Source organism: Chrysochloris asiatica, unplaced genomic scaffold (assembly GCF_000296735.1).
Source record: "Chrysochloris asiatica unplaced genomic scaffold, ChrAsi1.0 scaffold00022, whole genome shotgun sequence".
Taxonomy (NCBI): domain Eukaryota; kingdom Metazoa; phylum Chordata; class Mammalia; order Afrosoricida; family Chrysochloridae; genus Chrysochloris; species Chrysochloris asiatica.
In genome coordinates this window covers 7,885,564-7,892,807 of record NW_006408540.1, presented here as the reverse complement: position 1 = coordinate 7,892,807, position 7,244 = coordinate 7,885,564, and the positions used below count along the sequence as shown (strand labels likewise).

Genomic DNA, 7,244 nt, shown 5'->3' with positions numbered 1-7,244 from the left:
GACCATAGGTGGAATCCAGAACTTCATGCAGATCCAACTGAGGTAGGAAGTTTCCACTGGAAAAGATGAGTAGACCAGCCTGGAGCAGCTAGAAGAACAGAAAATATTTTGTGAAAGAAGAATGACATGAAAAATCCAAAACAATAACAGCAGTCTGATTGATTACTACAAGAACAAGTAAGCTATTTGTCCAGGAGCCATCAAGGCAAGTGGTCAGGACCCCTCAGAGCAGACCCCTTTCCAAGACTGAGACTTAAAAGGAATACATGAGCAGGCATGTGGTCTGGCTGGTGACAACATTGGTCACCTATAAGGGGAAGAGGAGGGGAAAAAACAGCAATGAAGTTGTGAGCTAAGCCTGACCACATTCAATAGACCCCTGTGAGCCCAGGTGGAGACCCGGAGGGCCAGCAGTATGGCAAGACCCATGGACTACTGGCCCCATAAGCAGTGACATGGCCACAGAGGACTAGATCAGAGAGTGAAGTGTCCAACTGATATGAAGTGAGGGGAGAACACTCATACTTACAGATAGTGCCCACTTGACCTGGCTTCGGTGGCTGGATGATCAGAACTCGACTAGAAAAAAAAAAAAAGAAGGGGAGGGGGGAAAGGGCAACCTACTACAATTGCATGAACTTTACCTATAAGTATGGATATGTGGTTGGAAAATATGGCCTTGGTGATAGAAATGATGCTGGAGAATGCATGATAGAATTCTGAAAACCCAATGATTTGTTCATTTCAAATACCTTCTTTAGGCAGCTTAAGAGACTACTATATACATGGACCTCACCAGATGGAATACATAGAAATCAAATTGACTAGATCTGTGGAAAGAACAATGGCAAAGCTCCATATGATCAGTCAAAACAAGGCCGGGGCAGACTGTGGAACAGACCATCAAATACTCATATGCAAATTCAAACTGAAGCTGAAAAAAAAAAGAAAACAATTCCACAAGAGCCAAAATATGACTTTGAATATATCCCACAAGACCTTTTTAAAGTGTTGAAGTGCAAAGATGTGAGCTTGAGGACTAAGTTGTGCCTGACCCAAGCCATGGTGTTTTGAATAACCTCATATGCATGTGTAAACTGGACAGTGAATAAGAAAGACTATAGAAGAATTGATGCATTTGAGTTATGGTGTTGGAGGAGAATATTAAAAGTTCCATGGGCTGCCAAAAGAACCAATAGATCCATTTTGGAAGAAGTGCAGCCAGAGTGCTCCTTGGAGGCCAAGATGGCCAAACTTCGTCTCTCGTAATTTGGACATATTGTTAGGAAGGACCAGTCTCTGGAGACAGATATCATGTTTGGTAATGTAGAGGGTCAGAGAAACAGAGGAATACGTCCAGCGAGATGGATTGGCCAAGTGACAGCATCGCTGGACTCAAGTGTGGCAACAGTAATGAGGTTGGCCCAGGATGGGGCAGTATTTAGTTCTGCTGTGCATAAGGTCATTCTGGGTTGGTATTGACTCGGTAGCACCTAACAACAACTACATGGATTTAGTAGCTCAAAAAACGGAACAAATCTTTATAGCGAGGATCACTCCCACCCCCTCAATACACAGGGTTGACAGGGATGGGCAACTTAGATATTGGCTACCCAAAATGGGGGGACCTATAAAGGTAAGAAATGGCTGGCTTACAAACTTTTAAGAGGGAGCCTAGTTTCAGATGGGGTGGGGGAAGGTAGAATCTCCACTGAATGATTTCCAATCTGTGTTGACTGGGCTGGTGAAAGGAAATGGGTGTAAGACTCTTCTGGGATAATAGTGAATAATTGTCATCAGACCTGACTGTGAGGGTAGGAAATATAGAGGTAGATAGTTTTTGACAAAAGGAGGAGAGTGATTGATTTTGCAGCCAAGGAACAGAGGTCCCTGGGATCATCAAGTGAGAAGATCGGAGAGCGGGACCCTACCCAGATAGGCAGTGACACCAGGGATGGAGACAGAGATGATGACGTGGACAGATGGAGCGTCTGGGGAGAGTGGACTTAGGGAGTGAGAAGGGCTGTGTGCTGGTGGCCAGGAGGAAGGTCTGTGTGGTGTACCCTTTGGTTATTTGATGATGCATAAAAGGGATTGTAATTACTGCATTGTAATGAAATACAATAGGATGAGTGTAAAGCTGATGTTCTCCCATGTAAACCTCACAATAAAAAGGTTAAAAACAACACCAAAAACTTAACTTTATTGACTTTTAAGATAAACATTTCCTGAGTATGAACACAAATATCCCACCATTAAAAATAAAGATACATGCACTTTGTTGAGACATTTTAGCACACAGAGCCATTAACAACAACAACAACAACAACAACAACAAAAGTGGAAGTATTATTCAGTTCCATATTCTTCAAACAGTCCTGGCATAAACCCAACAACACACACTGAACGCACAAATGGTGCATAATACAATCATGAAGTTCTCAATGGGACATTCTCATATGTAACATAGTTTGTATGGTTAACCCTCTGCATTAGCTGAGGCATCTCAACTGCATAAATTGTTAGTTTGCCAAAATTCCAAGGAATGAGCCATTTTGAGTCCAAACATTTGGTCAATGGGACCCTCCTGCTCACTGGCACTCACCAGCATTTGGTCTGAAGGTGGTTGGGTCACCATGACACCATTTGCAGTACACTGGAAGTCTGGATCCTTAGGAATCTCAGACAACATAACACTAACCAGAAAAAGTTTCAGGTAAATTGGCACAATTTACAAAATTGGTGGCTATGGACTTAATGATCAGAGAAATCCTAAAGAAATCCCAAAAATAAGGTACATCTACTCCTCCCTTCGAGTCCTGGTGTGGTGCTGTGGGTTACTGTGCTGGACTGCAAAGTCATTTTGAACCACAACGTCGGTGATTCAAACTCACCAGCTGCCCCTTGGAAAACCCATATAGGGTCGCTATGGGTTGGAACTGACTCAACAACAACAACAAGTCCTCTCATAGAAGTCCTGGTGTGGCACTGTGAGTTCATATGCTGGATTACAAAGTCAGTTTGAATCTCAACATCAGTGGTTCAAACTCACCACTCTATACGGGGTTGCTTTGGGTAGGAACTGACTCAATGGCACTTAACGACAGACAACTCCTCCCTAGAAATCCTGGTGCAACACTGTAGGAAAATGCACTGGACTGCAAAGTCAATTTGAATTTCAAGATGACAGTTCAAACCCACCAGCTGCTCCTTGGAAACCCTACACAAGGTGACTACGAGTCGGTATCGACTCCATGGCACTTAACAACAGCAAGGACTCCTCCCTATAGACAGAGACTTTGAATGACACAGGAAGCATTAAAAGAAGATGGAAGAAATACACAGAGTCCCTATAGCAAAAATAATTGGCTGTTGCTTTACCATTTCAAGAGTTACTGTAGAATCTTATATATTGCAACCGAAGACTTGAACTTTTTCTTCATTTCCTTCACAGAATGCTAAACATGTTCTTCCCTTTGAGTCTTCTAACTTTAAGTCTTTGAACATTACATTATAGTACTTTGTCTTTTTGAGCTGCCCTTGGAAATTTTCTCTTTAACTCTTTTATTTAATCATTTCTTCAAGTACTTTAGCTCTCTTCATTCAAAAACAAGCTTCAGAGTCTCTTCTAACATTCATTTTGGTCTTTTCTTTCTTTCTTGTCTTTTTGTTGACCTTTACTTTTTTCATGGGTAATGGGCTCTGGTAGCGCAGTGGTTACGAATCGGGCTGGAAACCGCAAGGTCAGCAGTTCGAAACTACCGGCTGTTCCATGGGAGAAAGATGAGGCTTTCTGCTCCCATAAAGATTTGCAGCCTCGGAAACCCTGTACAGGATTGCTATGAGTCGGAACCGACTCCACGGCACATAACAACAACAATGCTCTTGATGTCATACCACAACTCCTCTGGAATTCTATCATTAGTTTCTAATGTATCAAATCTGTTATTGAGATGGTTTCTAAATCAAGTGGAATATGCATAAGGTCATATTTTGATTCTCATGGTTTTGTTTTCATTTTCTTCAGTTTCAGACTGAACTTGTATATGAATGATGACCTGTTTCACATTTGGCTCATGGCCTTGTTTTGACTGATTATATTGAGCTTCTCAAACATCTCTTCTCACAGAGGTAGCTAATTTTAGCCCTGTGTATTTCATGCATACAATCAGTGTTAATGTTAATCCAAAATGTTTTCACAATGAAAAGTCCTTGGTCTTGCAAAATTCTATCATGCGATTTCCAGCACTGTCACCAAGGCCATTTTTTTTTTTTTTTTAAGTTTTTATTGTGAGGTTTACATGGGAGAACATCAGCTTTACACTCATCATATCGTATTTCGTTTCATTGCAATGATTACAATTCCCTCCATGCATCATCAAATAACCCCAAAGGGTACACCCCACAGGCTCGCCGCCCCACAGCCACCAGCACACAGGCTTTCTCCCTTCCTGAGTCCAATATCTCCAGCCGCTCCATCTATTCACGTCATTGTCTCTGTCTCCATCCCTGGAGTCACTGCCTCACTGGATAGGGTCCTGCTCTCCATTCTCACCAAGGCCATATTTCCAACTAAATTTTTACATATATTTTCCATATAATTCCAACCACCAATAACTATCAATGCATCTTTATTACATGTTGATTAATTTCAAATGGAAGATGTTGACAGGACTCTTCAATTTCATCACCTTTGGCTTTAGTGGTTAGTGTGTAAATTTAAATATTAACAGTAATAACTGACCTTTCTTATAGGTGCATTGATATTATCTGATCACAGACAGCATTGTACTTGAAGATATACCTTGAAATGTTATTTTTGATGATGAAGGCAATGGCATTCTTCTTCATTTTGCCATTCCTTGCATAGTAAACCATATGATTTTCTGGTTCAAATAGTCCATTTAAACTTACTAATGCCTAGGATATCCATGTCCATACATTGTTTCATTTCATTTTTTTCCAAACTTCCAATTTTGTTGGATTCATATTTCATACATTCTGCATTCTGATTATTAATGGATGTTTACAACAAATACATTTCAATTTATTTTCAGTACACTTCCTGAAGATTAATTTTTCTCCAATGTGTTTAGTGCAGCTCGGACTTCTTCCTTCAATACCATAGATTCTTGATCACATGATACCTCTTACACTGGTTGAACAGAGAGAACAATTATTTTTGCTACATCTTCTTTTGATTTTTCTTGTATTATTCAATGCTTTGCCCATGGCATCCTTCAATATTCAGCTGCTTCAGCTTGAGAAATGTTGAGTGTATTCTTCCATTTTGTTTTTCTAATTCCAAGTCTTTACACATTTCATTATAATATTTGACTTTATCTTTTCAAAGCTACCCTTTGAAATTTTCATTTCAGCTCTTTTGCTTCATATTTCCCTCCCAGTTGCTTTAACTTCTCTACATTTAAGAGCAAGTTTCTGAATCTCTTCTGATGTCCTCTTTGGTCTTTTATTTCTTTCCTGTATTTTTAGTGACCTTTTGCTTTTTTCATGTATGATAATCTTGATATCAGCACCCATCTCCTCCAGTCTTTAATCAATACTGTCTAATGAATCAAATCTGTTCTTGAGATTGTCTCTAAACTCAGGTGTGATGTACTCAAAGTTATATTTTGTCTTTTGTGGACTTTTTTTATGTTCTTCAGCTTCTACCTTAACTTGCATATGGACAGTTGATGGTTTATTCCACAGTTGGCTTCTGGCTTTGATGTGGTTGATAAAATTGAGCTTCTCCATGATCTCTTCACATATTGTTACTGTGTCATCTACTTGTTTCTGACTCATAGCAATCCTCGATAGGATTTTTGTGTTTGTTTTTTTAATAATTAAAAAAAAATGTATTTACTTAGAAGCATTCAGAATGTAAACAAAACAGCTGTAACCTTTTGTTTGTTTGTTTACAATTACAGAGTATTATTCAGTTAACAGAACAATTATTTTGTATAAACTGCATCAGACAACTGAAGATGAAAAAAACAAAACCAAAAACTACCATCCCCATGTATAACTAATTTGTGCTGTGTACCAATAAGAACTTGCTTCAAATTTCCATGCCAATTTACAACCCCCATACTGTACTGTGCAAGGTTAGTAGCTACTGAAAATACCACCAGGACAGGGCAAGCTAAAGATATATTTGGTAGTGTGTTACTAACTATACAAAAAAAGACACTGTGCATTTTTAAAACAAATCTTACACAGCCTTACATTTCTTTTATTTTCTTTAAAATGAGTGAGTTGTGTACAGGAGGGTTAAATGCTTTATAGACAAAAAAACAAAAACAAAAAAACTGTGCTAGAACCAACTTATTCATCATCATCATGACCGTCTTCATCTTCATCTTCTTTGTCTTCCTCCTCTTCCTTCTTTTTCTTGCTTTTCTCAGCCTTGACAACTCCCTTCTTGGCTGCATTGGGCTTTCCATTAGCCCAGTAGGCAGCGATTTCCTTTTCGTACTTCTCCTTCAGCTTAACTGCCTTCTGCTCATAAGGTTGCTTGTCATTGGCAGTGGTGTTATTCCACATTTCTCTCAGTTTCTTTGCAACATCACTAATGGATAGGCCAGGATGCTCACCTTTGATTTTGGGGTGATACTCCAAACAAAACAAGAAGAAGGCCGAAAGAGGCCTCTTGGGTGCATTGGGATCCTTAAACTTCTTTTTTTGTCTCCCCTTTAGCTGGGTTATAGGTTTTTATTGCTCTTTCATAAAGGGCCTTGTCCGCCTTTGCCATGTCTTCAAATTTTTCTTTCACTTTAGCAGATATTGTCTTTCATCACTCTGAGCACTTCTTGGAAAATTCTGAGAAGTTGACTGAAGCATCTGGTTGCTTCTTTTTGTGCTCTTCCCAGCAGGTTTGCACCAAAAAATACATAGGATGACATTTTGCCTCTTGGCTTCTTAGGATCTCCTTTGCCCATGTTTAGTTATTCTTTTTTTTTCCGTCCAAAAGGCACAGAGTCAGCCCAGTGCCATCCCTCTCTGCTTGGCCTGGCGCTGTCTCTATGTAGCTCAATGTACATAGAGCAATGTACATGCCTCTATAAGGTTTTTGAGGCTGTAAATCTGCAGACACAGAATGCTTCATGTTTCTCCTGCTGAGTGACTGTTGAGCTGAAACCATCATATTATCTGGTGTTCTTAGGCATCCGGGACTGAAAACAACAAGCTAGGTGGCTTGAACCTACTTTGTTGTTGTCAGGTGGCATTGAGTTGGAACCGAT

At 39.8% G+C, this 7,244-nt stretch overlaps 1 pseudogene; it reads right to left on the bottom strand.

The window, feature by feature from the left end:
* Positions 1-6,327: 6,327 nt before the first annotated feature.
* On the bottom strand, positions 6,328-6,941 carry LOC102819456 (annotated as a pseudogene).
* Between the last annotated feature and the right edge of the window lie 303 nt (positions 6,942-7,244).